Source organism: Ischnura elegans, chromosome 9, assembly GCF_921293095.1.
Source record: "Ischnura elegans chromosome 9, ioIscEleg1.1, whole genome shotgun sequence".
NCBI classification, from domain to species: domain Eukaryota; kingdom Metazoa; phylum Arthropoda; class Insecta; order Odonata; family Coenagrionidae; genus Ischnura; species Ischnura elegans.
The window spans coordinates 83,917,223-83,935,844 of record NC_060254.1 but is presented as its reverse complement, the minus strand read 5'-3'; the positions used below and the strand labels follow the sequence as shown (position 1 = coordinate 83,935,844).

General features: G+C 39.4%; 1 protein-coding gene across 7 annotated transcripts in view; it reads left to right on the top strand.

The window, feature by feature from the left end:
• The first annotated feature begins 2,636 nt into the window (after window positions 1-2,636).
• Window positions 2,637-18,622, top strand: part of LOC124165218 (RNA binding protein fox-1 homolog 2) — a 126,923-nt gene continuing 110,937 nt past the window's right edge. For all 7 annotated transcript variants that reach the window (XM_046542500.1, XM_046542505.1, XM_046542504.1 and 4 more), the window contains exon 1: window positions 2,637-3,498. The gene's annotated coding sequence lies outside the window, so the exon portion shown is untranslated. The remainder of the gene's footprint in view (window positions 3,499-18,622) is intronic.

The window sequence follows — 18,622 nt, the reverse complement described above, 5'->3', positions numbered from 1 at the left end:
CTGGCACATCTTGAGCACAGGAGTGTTTAAAAAAAAGAAAATGGCTTGAAAAACATTTCGCATGAGTAAAAAATCAATCTAGTTATCACAAGATAGCACAGCTTTTTTCAATCATAATTCTCAAGTACGCTCATCCTCCCGTAGATGTTCCTCAGTAGACTTGGGATAAGTGTTTTTCGAAATGAAATAAAAATTTATACTCAATTAATTTTAGTTTCTGTTTAAGATGTGATAAAATAACTATTTTTGCGACCAGTTTCCTTTTGGTCCCGGAACTGCATAAAAATATCGATTAAAGAGATTGTGCTCATATTATTTTGTGGTACTCCATCAGAAAAGTTTTTTTTTGAACTTATAATGGCTTCTATTTTTCAAATGTATGATATAAAAGTTTTCAGCGTTCTTAAAATATGTCTGAATCATTTCAATTATATTTTTCCTATTTGATTTTTATTATTTAATTAATTAATTTCTTATTTAAACTGATATAAGTGTCTCTCAAGGAGGAAGAGTGAAATCATATTATTCTATTTTTATTTATTATTCGTCCGAATTTTCGCAAGCTTATTTGCCTTCTATATAACAGTTTATTTATAGTATTTCTCCTTGAAGGAAACTGAATGCAATCAGGAACAATCTGTGAAAATCATGATTTCAATTCCAAATCGAGTAGATGGATTTTCGTTGCCCTTCAGTCATATCCAAGTATTTTCTCTCTAGCCACAAGTGCCTTTTTTCTCAATCTAAAAATAGCGACAGAGTGGTTATCATTGATCGTGAAACTGAAACAAGGCAAGGTAAAATATTTCCTTGCATTCACATAACTTTTATTCGAGTACAGTCTTTAATTTCTGAGTGTAAATTGAACAAAATTCATTCTTTTGAACATTTCTTGAGTTCACAGAAGTCATTATCGGCGGAAATCGCATACGAACAGATACGGCTCATTTGATCTTTCCGCTCCAGTGCGATTCAATATATTATCCAACACGGGGTTGTCAGCAAAAAAAAATATTCTACATTATCTTGAAGAGCTAATTTTTAATAAATTATCTTGCTCAATGAGATAGATACATTACAATCGAGAATTATTACTTATATGTATGCGATTATAAATGTGGCTGTAAACTACATCCGATGGATTATAAAAAAGTTCTTCTTTCATGTATAGTATTCCCCAATAATTTATCTAAAGTACAACTTATTGAAGCAATATAAAAAATAAATTATATTGGCAGAGATGCAGTTAAGACATAAATTTTATAATAATAATGGAAACCTTATAGTTTGAGATCGAAACACAGTTTAAAGAGCCCTTTATCGGAAACCTATTTATCCTCGGAGGGGGAGGATTAGCTCTCAGCCTCTCCGGAATATAACCCTAATTATAACTGTATTGGCTCTTAATTATATATTCTGTAAAGACACTCATCGTTTAAAGAATTTCTAAATTATACTACCCTCTAATTTTAGTTACCTTGGTTCCATACGGGTAAAAATGCCTTCATTAAACAATGCCACTCTATGACGTTGCCTTCATAACGTGAGAGTAAATATTTTCAGACATATAGCCATATTTTTGTCAATCAATCTGAACATCTTTCTCACGTACATAATACTTCTTTACGAAGGAAAACAAGGTCGGCCTTTTTCATCCAAAGTCCATTTATTTTCGAGGCTCGTCGATTTAGAGGATTTATTTTTTCTACCGTTAATTTGATTGATTTTTTCATCCACGGGATAAATCAAAGGAGACTCCTCCGTTATTTCACGAATTGACGGTTACTACTTGAGGTGGCATAACTACGCTGCATGGTGCCTCTCGCAAATCTTCGGCACCCCATAATTTGATGGAACGCATTCCAACACCACAGCCCACCCTTTCTTCATGACATGAGGCACCCTCCGCAGAGCCGCAGACGGTTGCGTCACTAATGAATACTGGGATAGACTTTTGCATTGCTACTTCACTTTTTTACGTATAATTTGGAAATAGACTCGTTGTGTACCAAAATTAGACCGAGTAATAAGCATTCTTAGAATTTTAAGATTATAAATCATAAAATAAACTTAATTATATTTTGTGAAATGCATTAGTATTGATACTATCAAAGAAGCCATTCGTTTGTCACTACACAACTGCCTATCTTCGTCCTGACCATTCTTGACGACGCGAGGCGGTGAATGAAACGAACGACTGCCACTACGTTTATGAATGCAAGTAGTTCAGCTAATTTTTAATTTTCACATTTTTACTTCCATATTTACACTCTATAATACATTATTTGTTATTACGCGTATGGTTATTAGTAACCGAGAACAATCTCTTGGTTTTAGCGATTCCAAAAATGGAATTTTTCTACTCTATACGTATAAATACCTCCTCCAGTGCACCACGGAGGAGATTGAACAAATATTACATTGAAAATTTCTAATGAAGATGAAATTACAGCATAATTATAGGAGATGATATCTGCTTGTTCGAGTTCCACTACGAATGTGTTTTGAATAATCCTCGGCTTTCGCAATCCCGCTTCCCTCACTTGTTTCTAACATTCTCCGTATTATCCCTTTGGCGCTGCTTCTCCTTGATTGTGTCTCCCCCTAGTGAGTAACGCGCTCACCAGGCAGTTGGATCACGTCTCGTGCGCAAGGAAGATGGGAGGCGTGCTTGGGAGTTGTTAATTTTGTATTTTTTTTGTTAGTTAACTACGAACATAATCAGTCGCCTGAAGTGAACTATTGTCTAAGACGTGATCTATTCGGCTACCTACCTGGAAAGATCTGTTGTTTCTTCATTGAACATTGTGGATCAATCAGTCCTCGATTTCGTTCAGGCGGTTTGTGTCTGCATCTTTGCATGCCGCGGAGATCTGAAGTTGTGAGGCGGCGGATATTTGAGTTTGTTCATCACTTACAAGATTAACTAAGTAGTGAATCGTGTGCATGAGCGAGTAAGTCGCCGGGAATCTATAATAATCTGCATTTGGAATCTTTGGCATTTTTGCCGGCCTGTTTTCGTGAAATAACATTGTAAAACATCCTCGTGCTGAATCACTGGAAGTGCATCATTCGAACGCGAGTTGCTGCAAATTGTGTCGGATTGGAGAGTTTAACATGCTTCGTGAGTGCCCAAGCTTTTGTGGGTAATGTAAGAACTCGGTCGTTTGGTACTTAGTTCGGCGATATTTAAGACGGTGCAGGAAAAGTGCTGCCATTTTGTGTTCTTCGGTTGGCCCAACTGCTGTCGCTGTTTTATCCCGGCGTTCCAGTTTCATGCGCACCTTGGGCATGTGCTGCGCTCTGGTGGCTTTCGAAGGCTGATTTTAGACCTCTGTTCTCGCCAGGACGCTACTCAATTGTTCAACAGCTCCAAACTCCTTCATCCTAAAAAAGGATTCAATTCTTTGTTTTTTCTACTCTTGGTGTGGTCTACAAGCTGCCAAGCTGTGGGGATCGGGGCCTTACTTTCTTCCCACCCAGGGAGTCTACTATCCAGTGAGTGTTAATGTTTTGTATAACAATGATTGGTAATGTGTCAAGTCACAATCTTTTACTCACCAGTTTTTATGTCGATGTAAACAAAACGAGTTGCCTACTGTTGATTATGTTTCTGTGTTACCCTGAAGTATGATTTGTTATCAAATGAATTCGTTGAGCTTCAACATTTAAAATAATTTTTATGATAAGGATGTGTATAATTGGAAATGCTGAGGTTGTCATCTCCATGGCGCGAAAACGTTTTCTCTATCAATGTCATTCGCTCTTATTTGTTCAAGCATCGAAGATAAATCTTATTTGCAAAGATAATGTTATATTAACATTGACAGTGAGTAAGAGCCTTCATTGTGCAGTCTACGCAGGCTAATGTATACCCTTCATCCGATTGAACACACTCGTAATCATTCAAGTTGCTGCCCTTGCTTTTCTGCGTCTCCAATATTTGGCGAGGGCGATCTTTGTTGGTTAACAATATAAGGCCATATAAATATTGAGTCATTAACCATGCTTTATCTATGTAAACGATGTCTTTGATGCATTTTAGCCTATTCGCCCTGGGCATTGGTGTCAATGGTCTTGGTCCGTTTTACTTATTCGACCTGTAAATGAAGAAGAGCGGACTGTCAATACCTTTCATTTTATGTGCCTGATTCTCGGCTGCACGCATTTTATGTGAAAAAATTCCAGTTCTTAGGACGATTAGAAACTCTTTAGCATCTCAGTGACGTTTAGTGCATTTTTTTCCCTGTGGTGTAGAGAAACAAATGACAAGCTCCTCATGCTGTTGTGAAGACTTGAATCATGAATTTTCGGGGTTTGTACTTTTTGGAATCAAATCTTACAGATTCCGCCTTTTATACTTTGTTGTGACTTACCATGATCGTAGTTCTTTCGCCCTCGGTTAGCGGGTATAAAAGAAGATGAAATTTCGGCGCCTAGTAGGAGAAACCGTCTGCTAACTTGATTGTGTTTGCTATACATTGTGACACGAGTAAATTTGTGATGATTGGAATCGAGTTCTCTGCTGTCAATTTTATTCTTTTCTTTCCTTCCTTTAAAGAGGTGTGCAAGCTTGACATGTCTTAACAATTATGCAACTCTGTTGTGTACAAAATCCGATATTGATCATGTTCGAAAAAACTGAAAGTAGCTGTAGTTATCTTTTATTATATTTACAAATGATAGCCTTTATAATTGTATTTTTACGATTATCACAAGGGTTTTTCGTCCAATACTTCCTCTTTTCCCTTGATAATCTTCACTTCAGTCGAGGTCGAGAAAATTATGATCAGGGCTGAGATTTTATTGATCCAAAGAAAGCTTGTTTGGCAAAATTAACACTCATCATTTAGGAAAGACATTTGCATGAAATTGGGCAGCTTATGTTCTATTTTCTTTATGATTTCCTCGAAAGTGTCATGAGGTCGGTGAAAATTTCATTTGTTATGCCAGCGATTCTTCACTCGTCGGCTAATTTACCATCCCAATAAATCCTATATAAATCCTTTTGACTACACTTACTAAGTTTTCGGGTGGTGAATCTCTTACGTAAAAGGCAGTATAAAATCATTTCAGTCCACTGTTCTTGAAAATAGATCGCAAGGATGGTATTTGTTTGGCAGACTTGGCTGCCCATGCCGCGAACATTATACGCATCTGGAAGGCTGGTATATACCTCTCATCATTCCGTTTTTCGCGGATGTGCGTATTCGTGAATAAATTAGCTGGCGCAATAGCATTGTGTGCTCATTTGCGCTGTGTAGTTTCGTAATGGTGGATTGATCACGAAATTTGCTGGTTATGAGCATTATTCTCACATCTTGAGGAAATGAAGGATTATTGGAGTCGTGGTGGTAAACAAATGTTGCTCGTAGCCCAAGTCTTTTTTTAATACGACTCCTAATCCATCGTGAGGTATACTATTTATTGAATGAATACTATTTATCAGAAAATGAATTTATACGCTTTGAAGATACTCATTCGGACTCTTGAGGAAATAAGCGTGTTGTTCTCCCGAATGTTAGTGCTGTAGCTAAAAACTCATCTGTCAGTATGCCTATTGCGCTCAGTTTAAACATCAAGTCTATCGTTTGAACTCTTCCGTTGAAAGAAGCTGAAATTTTAAGTCGATGAAAGTACCGGAGATTATCAGTAGCCAAGTCTTCAGATATGTGATCCAAAGTTAGGGTTGCGCTCTCGGCAGCATCTTACGGCGGTTTTTATTGGGCTTCCACGAGTCGGAAGTGAAATGTAATGGACTGCGATTCTGTAGAAGGCTAGCAAAGGCTGTAAGCTATTGCATTGTCATTTCTGTTACCTTCCATAACCAAATGAAGTATGTAATGTCAGATTCAGGTATTTTTGAGTGCTAATTCGGGGATCATTTTGTGTAATGCCCGTGCACAAACTATGGGGTTACCATTTTTGCCACGCTGTGAACCACTCGTGTGAAGGAAGTGTATCAGTTCCGAGAAAAAAATCGCATTGGTTATGTAGGGGTGTATTTGTATTCCAGTTTATTTTATTTGTAATCCATTGTATTCAGCATGCACCTGACGTCAATTCCAGAATTGGATGTCCGTAATGCCATTGCATTGAAAATGTTGATCCGAATGCTTGAGTTTTATGTGATGTCATTATTTGTGTGTTTTTCTCTATTATGTAAGTGGGAATAGAAGAATTTGAAGGCATTGTTTTGGGCTAAATTTCGTGATACTTTAAATTTTGATTGCATGATGGTGAAGACTTTACGGCACTTCATCAGCCGTTCGTTCAACCAGTGTGTAAGTCTGAGAAGCCTCTGTGGATTAGTGTTGCGTTAAATTTTTCATTTCACAATTTTTTATTGACCGTTCGAATTTATTATTCTGTGCGATTGACCATATCTACTAAAAATAGCTGTTATTAGTTTAAGTTAACATTACGTATTAGCTTTTCGACGTTTCCCCGACGTAAGAATTAGTTATAGTAGCCCTATTTGCATTAACCTGTTTCTTCTATTTGGCATTGATGGTTATAAGTATTTGGGATTCAGGCTACTAGTGCAGGAAGTTTATTTGAGGTTTCAGAGTGGTGGACGTTCACCCCTGCTTAGCGTTTGCTGTTGTCACTTTTAGTTTCTGCTCAGCTTGGTCTTACGGGCTGCTAAGCCGAGATTTTTCCATCGCGTTATGTTCCTTTGCATTAGTTTCGTAAGAAGTGTCGATTTTAAGTTGGCTCCGATCTTGGAGGCTGCGGAGACTTCAGGGAGTGATTTCTTCTCCGCTTCCTCATGGATCACGCTGTTTTTTCGAAGGCGCTGAAGAAGCAGAAAGACCCTTCTCTCATTTTTTTAAACGGCACGTTCATCAAGGTCGATTCCGATCTTGAAATAGCCCCTCGTCGCTTTTGATGTTCACGTCTGCTTCTTCGTGGTATCCTGCGGCACCAGTCCAGGCGGGTACCTCCTCTCTCGTTAATATTTAATCTGCAAGAGCCGCGGCATTCATAGTTATTTGAAGTTCGCTTAAGGAATTTCGGATATTGTTACTGTGATGGTCTTAGATTTTTTTCCTCGGCAACTGGCAACCGTGATATTTTTAAAACTTTCCCAATTTTTCAATTTTATACTCCGTATATGCGTGCGCCACTGCCTGTTTGGAAGTTGATATTTTGATGCAGTAATATTTCTGAGCTTTATGGGGAAGCTGTGGTTTTACGATTTCGAGACCTTTGATGCGGTTGAATGAAGTTTTAAAGGGCTCCTTACTATTTTTATCAACTCGTGAGCCAGGGAATTAAATTTTACTATTGAGTCATTATTATGTTCCATCAGGGTGTTCAAGTCGTTGAATTACTTTCCTTAATTAATGTTTTCTGGACTCAGTTGCAGCTTTAGTGCATCTCATTATTTTTTGTAAACGGCTAATTAATGGCATCCCACGCAGCAGCGAATCACGCGTAGTTGCCTCGTGTAACAGCGAGAGCGCTCTTGGAGATCCTTCCTCGGCGAACGCAATGAAGTTCACTAGTCCAATGTCACTGTTGCGGTTATTAAGTAATCGAGGTTAGTCCATGCCTTCAGGTTGAGGTGAAAGTAGGCGGTGAATGCAACCAGCATTCGAGAACAACAAGGTGTGGGCTCGAAAGAGAGTATGCGGCCTTCTCCAAGGATACGCTAGCCGCGTAAGACTCAAAACAAAACGAGATAACGTAGAAGTTTTTCTTTCCCGTTTTTTTTTTCGCTCATTGTTATTTTTTTGCGAGCGATTCTTTTGAGCGTATCCGGCCTTCCGGAGTCACTTAAAAGATAACGAGTTGTGTGCGAAGAATCGATTCAATTCATGCTTAGCCTTGAAACTAGCCGATAATTGTGAGATGACTAACTAATGGTAGCATCTGCATTAATCTATTCGCCAGCCGCCCGATTGCATTGTCGTCCAGAAAGGAATAATGGGCACTTGCTGTTGCCCTCTTGGTCTGTCCCTACTTACCTCCCCTCTCCCAATGTCGCTTAATCGACCTCACCTCCACTTGCTTTGTCACCCACCAGCGTTGAGAAGGCGCGGCTGTTGAGGGAGTGGCAACTGCCGTAGGTTCCCTTGTTAACTGATTATTCATTTACCCATTTAAGGTCCAATCCCGTGTATTTCACCACGTTAGTTTGGTACGTTACGGGCTGTATTTCCGTTGGTGTTTGTTAGCAGAGATTCAGATCTCTTGCTGTTGTTATTATTGATGCCTAAGTTAAGTACAGTGCGGCATTAAGAGAGTACTAGTTAATTTTTTCCTCCACTGGGCACAACAAGTCAGTGTTTTATTCAGATGACACTACAGAGAAATTTTGCCGCGTAGCGTCAGGCCAGAATGTTATTTGGGACCTGGTCTAATTAATGCAGTGATTTAACGACAAAATATTTCTCCATATTATACTCTGGATTTCCGTCTCTCAAAGCCAGTATTTGCGTTTTATAAAAATGTGCCACTTTCATTTTTAATTTTTCTAAAGCTGTCAATTTATCTCAAGGCCACCTTAATTTATTTTCCTTCCGGTTTCCTTGACGAGGTTTATCGCTGTCGTTAGTCGTAATATATGCATTTGATATTAATGTTCATGTAGCCAGATATCCTGTATTTTTATTTTATTATTTGGATGGAATTCCTGTAGCAACGACAAGCGTAACGACATTAATTTCCTCATGAGATAATTTTGTACTAAGTAAATACTCCTCCTGAAGTGATTTTTATGTAAATTTTTATCTAATTTATGTATCTATAGGTCTCTATACTTTGATGTTCGAATATCGTCACAAAGAGGAATTGGGTTAATAAAATATTAGTGCTCGTTACTTTGGTTTTAATAACGAGTGTTCATAAATGAAGAGTTTGTGTGTAAATGTGAAAAATTTCTATTTATTCTACGGAATTAACGTTATTTATTAATAAAGAAAGATAATGCTGTAACATCTCATGTTATAACGGCTGTTTAGGGATCACCAATCAAATACCACTTTCTCATTCTCTCGTGAGAGCCAGCCGCCTTACAGACGTAATTAGGTTACCGGAACGTATTTCGTAAGTTTTCGAGTGGCTTGAAATTTTGGACTGTTTTCAAGCGTGCGATTAGGTGTTATAGGCTGAGTATTATCTGCTTCCACGTAATAAATTAATCCTCTTTGTCGAGGAAATTCGGGGCCTACTTGGAATAAATTACTTTTTTCTTAATTTCTTGACGCTAAGCAATAACATTCCACAAATTCTATTTAGGTCCTTGCTGAATGGTGAAGAGGTTGTAACCCACCGTGATAAAGATTCAGTGTGAAGTGTAAATTTCAAAATGCAACCCCCTTCCCCACTCTTAGTGCAAGTGAAAAATCCGAAAGGTTTTTGGCTAGGGCCTGGGATTCCACATTTTTCTTCAATATATTAATTTCAATTTATATGCTTCTCAAGAGATGGTTAAAAAAAGAACCGAAATACCAAACCGATCAGTTCAATGAAATGAACACTTCTCTCATGCTCCCCCTCTTCACTGTTGATGTCTGCACTGCTCTGGTCCGGCGTAGTCGAAGTTTCCAGTAGGTTTTGCTCACCTAGAGATACTTTGAATTGCAGCTCAATTACCAGCTTACTCCAGCAAGTGCGTTATGGTTACTACAAATGGCGGTTACGATGCAGACCATCCAAGGCCGCCGAAGCTGCGTCAAGGACCACGACCCGCCCCTCCCCTTCGTTCTTTCCCACGCCCCTCCGTCTTGCGTCGAGTCTGCACGAACTGACGAAAATGAACAGTTTAATTGCCCAATGGTTCGCCATGGCGTTAGTTTTCATCTGGCCGTCCATTTTCTCTAGGCGTTCGTTTTCATCGGGACGTTCGTTTCGTCTGTGCGTTCATTTTTGGCTTTTGCGACCTCATGGGTTTGGGGGGCGTCCATTAATCACGTGAGGTGATTTTAGCGATTTTTGCTCCCCCCCCCCTCCTTCCCCAGAATGAGATATCGTGAGGTTTGGCTCGACCCCCTTCCTCTAATCTAACGTGAAGTTGTTCCAAATGCGCATTTTCAGTGTAAATACGTTAATTATAGGCTTCATTGAGTTGGATTGATTAAAAAACTTTAAAATTATTTTTATTACAGATTATTTAAGACTAATATTTAAGATCACTAGGATCGTAGCCTATTGGACGTAAATAAACCTCACCACTTGTACTCTTTTTCATGTTTATTACTGCACTATGTTCCAAGCTCCGTGGATTCACATAAGACAGAGTTATTGGTTTTGATGATTTGGAAATAAGTTATTCTTATAAAATAAATAATAAGTCGGAAGGTGAAAGGAAACTAATTGTAAATCACCGAGAATGCTGATCTAAAGTAAGTTCTCAATATTATTTTAGGGAAAGTGTTTTACTTCGTTTAGAAAATAAAATTATCCCTAAATAATGTTTCAATTGAATATTGGTCCAGTACGATGTCTAGTGTTAGTGTTATACTAGTGTTATACTCATCCCTTCCCTCTCGACCAGTTTTTTTCTGACGTATTTCTCGCGTAATATTATCGTCTCGGAATTTCCAGGGTAAGTAAAGTAGACCCCTGTCGATATTTTCCTGTGTCTAAAATATGCAAATATACGTATTTTTAAATTTTAGCTACGGGGAAATATATACTATGGTCTACTTAGCATGCCCTGAAATTTTCGCAAATGTTTAAAGCAAGTACATACATAATTCGTCACCTAAAAAGACCGTTCGAGCTCTATGCATGCGTCCTCATAAGAATCGCGGTGGTAATTGCTTCTTTTGAGTGGGCCCGGCGCCCCAGTTCATTGTATAAGAAGAGTTCATTTTATACGTGAAAATAGGCGCCAATGTTCTTCCGACCTTCGGATTGGCGTCCATTCTCCCCTGTCGCGTGCCATCCCATTCCTGCCCAAGGTACCTGTGACTCTCACCCCCTCTCTTTGCCTGGTTGTTGAGTTGAACCTTATAAGTTCTATGGCTTCATGCCGGATGGCGCCGCTTAGAAAGAGTTTAGACTCTGGGGTTAAATTGAACGGGAATTGTTGAATAGCATCAGGTTGTCTTGCTTTTCTGTGGTTTCCGGAAAGCGATTATACTGTGCCCTGTTACACTTGTTGGTTTGTTGCTCTCCTGTCGTGTGTTTCTCCGTCCAATTGGGATTACCGAAGGCTTTCGTACGTCTTCTAATTGATTCCTTATCGTCCCCCATTCAATATTTTTGTCTTGATTCTGAAAATATGGGCTTGGTGCATAGGACTTCTGATTTCATGCGAGCAAAAGATTTCAACTTCAAACATTTTGGCTTGGTCATCTGCTAGGGTTCTCGAGTAAATGTCATAGTTTTTGAAATTTGAAATTTTGAATGCGAAGAGAGATTAAAATAAAAAAGCTTAAGCGCAAACCGCGTGATTTACGATGTTCTTTTCAATTTTCAAAGTATAAATCTTTTAACAAGCTTCTTCACCAACACTCCTTAGACGTATATTTTCGATCGACGCGAGGGCATTTTTCGGTATTTCAGTGTCAGTGAATATAGCAAGAGTATGATAGTCTCTTTGTTTGCCTGATTGTATAGGTAACACATGTTTATCAGCCTGTCGGCCGTGAATATTTTAGCTACCTATTGCAATTAATTAGCTGTTTGAGAGCCTTAAGGCATTCATTTCCATCATTTTTACGTTCCCTAGTCCACCTTAAATAGCTTAAGAACGTGAGCTGTGGACAATAATTTCAAGTAAAAACGAACCTGCGACTGTGCTATCCTTTCGGCGTTGGCTACTTCTACATCCGAACGGGGATGGTACGGGCGTCGCCGTGGCCGGGTGATTTATTTTTTTCGTGCCGTGATATCGGGTCACGTAGTCCGCCAATGGCCCCCAACGGGGAGTGGCGCCCGTTCACCTTTTGTTCTGAAGGGTTTGGGCGCTGTTTACGCATGGCTAGCGCGTCGATGAGGCTCGCAGGCTGGGGCCGCACCTTCCAAGGGTCGATTTTATTCTATCTGTCGATCGAATGTGACTGTATCAAGCTCATATCGTATTGTTATTCGTTGTGAGATTGGTAGCAACCATTTCGATATTACTTTGCGTAGTCTTTAAGTATGCTTTGGCCTATTCTCCTATGTAGTGGCATTTGGTAAGTTATTTTATTTTTCTGGTAACTTTAGATAGATAAGAGGAAAATTGATTTAGTTCAGTTTTCTGGCACATTAATTACAGAAAAGATAAACTTTTCATTTTTTGAAATGTCTATGTATAATGTTTTCCCATTTCATAACATAACAAAACATAACGAATCCATGGAACCTAAGTAAATAACGGAAAATGCACCAATTCGGATTTGATACGAACATTAAAAGTCATGTATTCTTGACTCTACAAAATAATAAAAGGCAGTAGAGACTTAAGGAGACTGTTAGAGCTACAAATGTGTTTAATGCGTTTTGAAGTCTTTGTACGAAAGTTGGCGTGTTTAGACTATGCATCAGTCGACAACCGTATCACATCGCGGTTTTAGGGTCGAATCCGAGTCGCAATTCAGTTGGTAATTAATGGATTTATTCGATATTTTGCGTAGTCGTGTTGTTTTACCTTATATATGCTATCGTAGGCGTTCGTATTTTATTTTCTGTCTCAATTGAACTAAAATCTCGGCTAATTTTATTCGGGTAGTTGAATTGCAAATCGTTGCGTGCATGGAAATAGTTTTCATCCGCTTTTTCGACCTTCGTGAAAGGTCACCACTTTTTTTTACATTTCTTCGGGGTGTATCCTAATTCCCTTCGTGTCATGATGTACGCCTTCATAATATTGACTGTTGTACGTTTGAGTTCTCACGTGGAGGTTGTTGACTAATTGTTTTCATGCGTTTCTCAGTTCACTGAAATGAGGGCATTAATCACATTTTATTAGATAGAGGTGTGGTTATGAGACTGATAGATGTCGACATAGGCTCTGGTTTAGGATTCTCCCAACTATACGTGTGTGTTAAGCTGATGTTCGTCAACAGGATAGTGTGAGGTCCATGCGAGCGACGTCGCTCCCCGAGGAAGATCTCAAGTTTGCCAAAGGAGAGGAAGCTGTTGACATGCTGCTGGCACGGGGAATGGCTTGGCGCGAATGAGTCTTCATTGCGACGGCTCTTTGAATGTGACCAGAGCAGTGCATTACCCTCCCTCTTTGTTGAAGTTCCGACTAATGTCAAGGGGTTCTTGCCCTACTACAGTCGTTGGATATTGAAGGTCTATAATCTGTCATTTTGAGATAAATATTCGTGACTGCATAGCTTTACATTGGAAAATCATTTTTCGTGAATTTCGTAAACATAATGCAAGTGGTCATCTACGTAATATCCAGCGAGCCACCTCTAGGGTGTTTGGCAGGGGGTGATCAATCACCAGCATGCAATAGGATTCCTGCTTGCACGCCACACTGTACAAAAAATTACGCATACTAGCATATTATAATAATGCATTTATTCAAAGACAAAACTTTCCAAATACTCATTAAGGTTTCTGTTAGGCATTCTATCTCTGTTATTTTAAATGTATGATCTGATCTACCGTAGTAATTGGTCATACGTAAGATATGGATAAGTTCGTCAGAAGACACTGCTCTTGAATGTATCCAATAGGTTTAGTCTGTTTTTCAGTCTACGGTCGGATCAGAGATTCCCTTCCGAGTTTATCTAATTGTAAGAGGTTATTTACACAAACAAGACTACCTATCGTAACGACTTTTCACGTACCTGGCAGCTCTTCTTTTTACGCGTTCTTACTCCGTTTTTAAGCGTTCTTCATGAGGATCCCCAACACTGGCAGCGTATTCTAAATGGGGTTTGACGAGGGAGAAGTAAATAATTACTCTCACTTAGTCGTCGCATTTCCCTAATGATCTTTAAACAAAACCTAATTTACGATTTGCTTGACCTGTTCCTTCCCGAATATGTTTGTTCCACGATAGATCATTATTGAGTCTAACTCCTAGATATTTCACGGATTCAACAGTCTCTAATTGGGTACCCCGAATTATATAGCTACGTTGTGGGACGTTATTTTTTTCAGAAATTCATTACTACCCTTTTTTTTCAAATTTAATTCTGTCATGCATCTCACCAAGCTTGGATAGCGCTATTAATTAAACGCGATTGTGGATTTATTAAGTGAGTCAATTGGAGGAAGGGGGTCTACTAAGAAACATTTCCTGAAGAATGGAAGAGTATTCAGTTTTTCATGAAGAAGGGAGACAGATGTGGCAGGGAGTACAAATTCTTTGGTTTATTGGGCTGGTGCTATTGGAAACGCTGGTATACTGATGGCCAGAAATTGTAAATCTCAACCAGAAAATTGCTATGGGTGGTAGTTGGAAGAATATTAGTTGGAAAGATTGGTGAATGCAAGTTGAAAGAGAGTACTGGGAGAATCTCTGTAATTGTTCATCAGATGAAAGAGGTGTGGAAAAGAACGTGGGTCCTATTTTTTTGTTTCGGCTGAGGGTGTGTGCGGAAAAAGTCACAGTGCATATAAGCTTTGAGTAGAAACGTTTATTTCCTACAAACATAGCCGTCTTACTTTCGTGAAATTTTCAGGTTAATAATTCAGAAATTAGTAGCACGAGAGGCGCACTGTAATATTTCCTTTGGAAACTTGTCGTCTTGGAGTTTATCATAAGCAGGATCGCTCACTTGTCTTCGTTCCCTTCTACATAATACCCTGCAAGCTACCTACGGAGGTTTTTGGCAGAGGATGCACCAGAGGTTTTTTATATACTTCCACGAACATGCACGCTACATTTGACGCCTAAGCTATGGGATTGATAAGTTTGCTACTTATGGAGGCATTCCGCCGATGGATATAGAAGATGCTATTTGATATACTATGAAGGCTCGGGAACATGTATTAAGGAATAGGAAAGTAGTAAGCTCCACTACCAGTCTACTAACTTATTACGAAGTCCTGTCGCTGCCGTTATAGTCTCTTATCGATCGTGGAATGCAACTCGTCTAGTGGCCTAAGACTTTCAGATATTCAACCGTGGTTCATATTTCATTTCGATACTTGCCGCCAACGGGTTGTATATCTTATTTTAGATACGATTAACTCCATACTTGCTTCCCTCGTGCTCGTTGGCTGTCGCTGGGAACTAGTAATAGTGGTTCGCCAGCCAGCTTATTTTCCCCCCTGCCCTCGCATGCCCTCCGACAGCAGCCTCTCTTCTCTCCAACGGCTCTCGGCTTCGTCCTTGAGAGGAGGGGCTGGCCGACCCCTTTACGAATCCCGCCCTCTCCCCCCACTTTCCCCCAGGACTGCGGTCTTTCGCCCGGGGCAACGAAACAACCCCGCTCTTTCGTGGCCCTTCTTCCCCATAGAGTGGACCGTGTTGCCCAATCTCCTCCTCCGAGAGGGCCCTCGTAGTAGTTAGAGGTTTTAAATATTGGGAATGGATTGTTGTGCCCGTACACGGGTGTTGCTCCACATTAAAACTTACGCGTGCATTTTTCCGGCCATATTTTGACTTCCTCAAATTAGTGGCCTCAATTTAGTAAAATGATATTTGATCTACCTCCAATTAAGTGATTGCGGAGAACTGAATAATTTGGTTTTTCTTTTTTTCGTGCAAGAATGGTCCGAAGATTTTTTTCTAATTATATGCGTGATTTTTTTACATATCAATTTCATTTTCCACGCTCAAATTTCTTAGGTACATATTGTTCGGTTTATTTTATGATTTTTTTTAAATGTGCCCGTTGTGTTGTTTCTGGTACAGATGGGTTTTTCAGCCTAATTCACCGTAAGTGGCGAAAAAGTTTTCACGATAAATATCGAAAAATCATTCACGTGAGATTGTTTCTCCAAGTGATTTCAGTGACGGTCAGGTTAATTTGTTAAAAACGAAAATGTCCACCTTCTCAATAATTTCAGGTCCGATAGAAGCGATAAATTAAGAGAGATGTTTTGCCGAACGGATAGATATGGGAATTCGTTTTTCCCCCGAACCAATAAACGCTAGTCCCAACCTCGTTAGAGCACTTCTTTTTTTTTATAGTTGTAAACGGCTGGTGTCCTAACACCCCCTGCCACACGCTTTTTAGGCGGCTCGCGGGGTATTATGTAGATGTAGAATAAGTGGAGGGAGTGAATTCGATGTGTATTTGGAAATGACCATAAATTCGGCTGCAGCGGCTGGAAAAAGTTCGTACCTTCATGACTTCTTTCATACTTTGGTAGTTTACGATGCAGCTTTTCGTCTGCAAAACAATATTTTTCTGACAATCCGATCAAACGTTACCAGTAAATGTGAGTTTAATGTGCAGACAGTTTTCGCTGCTAGATCCAGCTGTTAAATAGCTGAAGTATGTAATGAGAATCGATGCTGCTACGTACCGCGTATTTGTCGGACTAAATTACCGTAGTACTTGTTGACGGTTGCACAATAGTCGCTAGACTGTCAAGGGCTCTGCTGAAATATCATAGGAGATACGTGTATGAAAACATCGCGTCCTAGGTACTGCTTTTATATGCATTTTTAGGATTGTAGGCTCTTGGGCCAGTGCGAAATGGTGAATTCTCACTAACTATGAGAGTGAATCGCTAGAGAAATTGCTATTAGTACTTACTATCATATTATTTTGAGTGTAATAATTTCCCTCAAGGATTTTATATTGTCGTGATGGCGTAGATATTATATATTTTTTATTTCATTGATTGTTGGCGCTAGCTAAAACTTTCCCTCTCATGTTCGACTTTGCTTCTCTGGCTCAGGTACATTCTATTAAGTGTTTATCGTCGTGATTTTATTGTAATGGCTGCAAACATGAGGTTGTGTTATGTATGAGTTAGAGATGTCGTAAGTATTCTCCCGCTCTTAATTATGTATAAAAGCAATAATAAGTTCGTTGAAGTATGGATGCATGATATAATGATGAATTCTGAATCCGAATTAATGGTTGGCACAATTTAATGCTGAATTTTTAGCGTCGATATTGGCAGAATTAGGAGAAATATCTCGCGGTAAACGATTGTACGAGGCGTGATGATTTTCCTGTCAACTGAAGTCTCTCATGGCACCGCTAGTTTACGTGTTGGCATAATTCCACGGTAATTTAGGGTTGTTCGTGAGATTTTCGAGGCTCGATGCTATCATCGTAAGTTCAGAGAAATAATATTTTTTACACAGGTACGAAATAAAATTTTCCGATAATAAAATAAATATCCCGATTTCATATTTTGAACTTACCTTTGCTTCATTGCGAGAAAAGGCATCTTACGATCCTTAGGGGAGCGATGTTACTTTAAAGCTGTGGAAAAGGCATTAAGAAATCTCAGGGAGAATTATGAAAATCATTTAAATTTCTCTGGTAGAGTTAGACCTGATGTTTTAACTTCAGTTTAGTATCTCCGCGGTTGCTCATGTGTTGAAGAGAATAGCATTTGGGGAAGCCCCTTTTCTGTAAGTATGGAGAACTTGATTACCTTCGATAAGCTACCATCACTGAACCATATTCTGGGGGATATAATCGAATGTGACGTTTCTTGGGTCACTTTGTGGTTGAAGTAATGCATACCGGCTATCAATCCCCAAAATATCTCTATGGAGTGACTTTTCTTTCCAGCGTTCTGCATGCTTTCAGAATTCATGTTCAAGTTGCGGTCCAGGCGATTGATTTCCACTCATTGTCTGCTTCATTTCCGGTTCTTCTGCTTCGACGATGTATGACAGCGTTTTCTCCCTCGTCCCGTTATTTAGGCGTTTTCATTTAATTCATTTTTGTTCCTGGGCGTGTTAGTTGAATAGAAAAAATTTTCTTCTACTCGAAAAACACTGTCTGTAACGGACTAACAATAGGGTGGTTTTCTATTATTTTTTTATTGCCTAAGTCGAAAGATTTATACTCCTGGAGTACGTGTTTCATGCTTTTAAATGTTTAAATGGCGATATCTATTTTTCGCGATTAGATGAAAACAGAAAAATTTCAAGCGCGCGAAAACGCGACGGTTAAGTATGAATAATGGGAAAACCCCGTGTGACATCATTCTGGTTCCCGCTTTCGCCGTGTGAGGTGACTTGGGGCGAGGCTGTGAGCGCCGATACGGTGCAGGCTGCTGGCAGGTGGCAGAGTACCCTGCTAGCAGATAGAGCTGGGATTAAATAAGGATTATTATTACCCTATCAAACGAAGGAAACTTTCCGACCAAAGGCAATTTTAATAAGTGATTATTAATAGATCTTTACCTGAGCTCTGTGCCGCGTGCATGCATTGGTAATCTCAGGCGATGTAAAACTCCTGACTACTAATATAGAATCTAGGTCCCTGTGACGTCACGTGGAATGGCATCGCATGGGCGCCAATCTGGCCATTTTCGAATGAGGTTAACATTGACCATTACAACATGTCTAAACTTGAAATTTTAAGACCAAATAATTTGTATGTTATGAATACACTAATGTTGGATAACGAATCGCAATCGAAGCAAATATGTTTCATGGCGAATTTCATCCGCTGGTGTACTTAACTTTGCATTCGTGCGCGTGACTGCGCACAAAGTCACTTGTTCCTGTAGTGCTTTACATCCTGTTAAGAGCCTCCGAGAACTCTTGTGAGGTTCATAGATTGTTAGTTATATT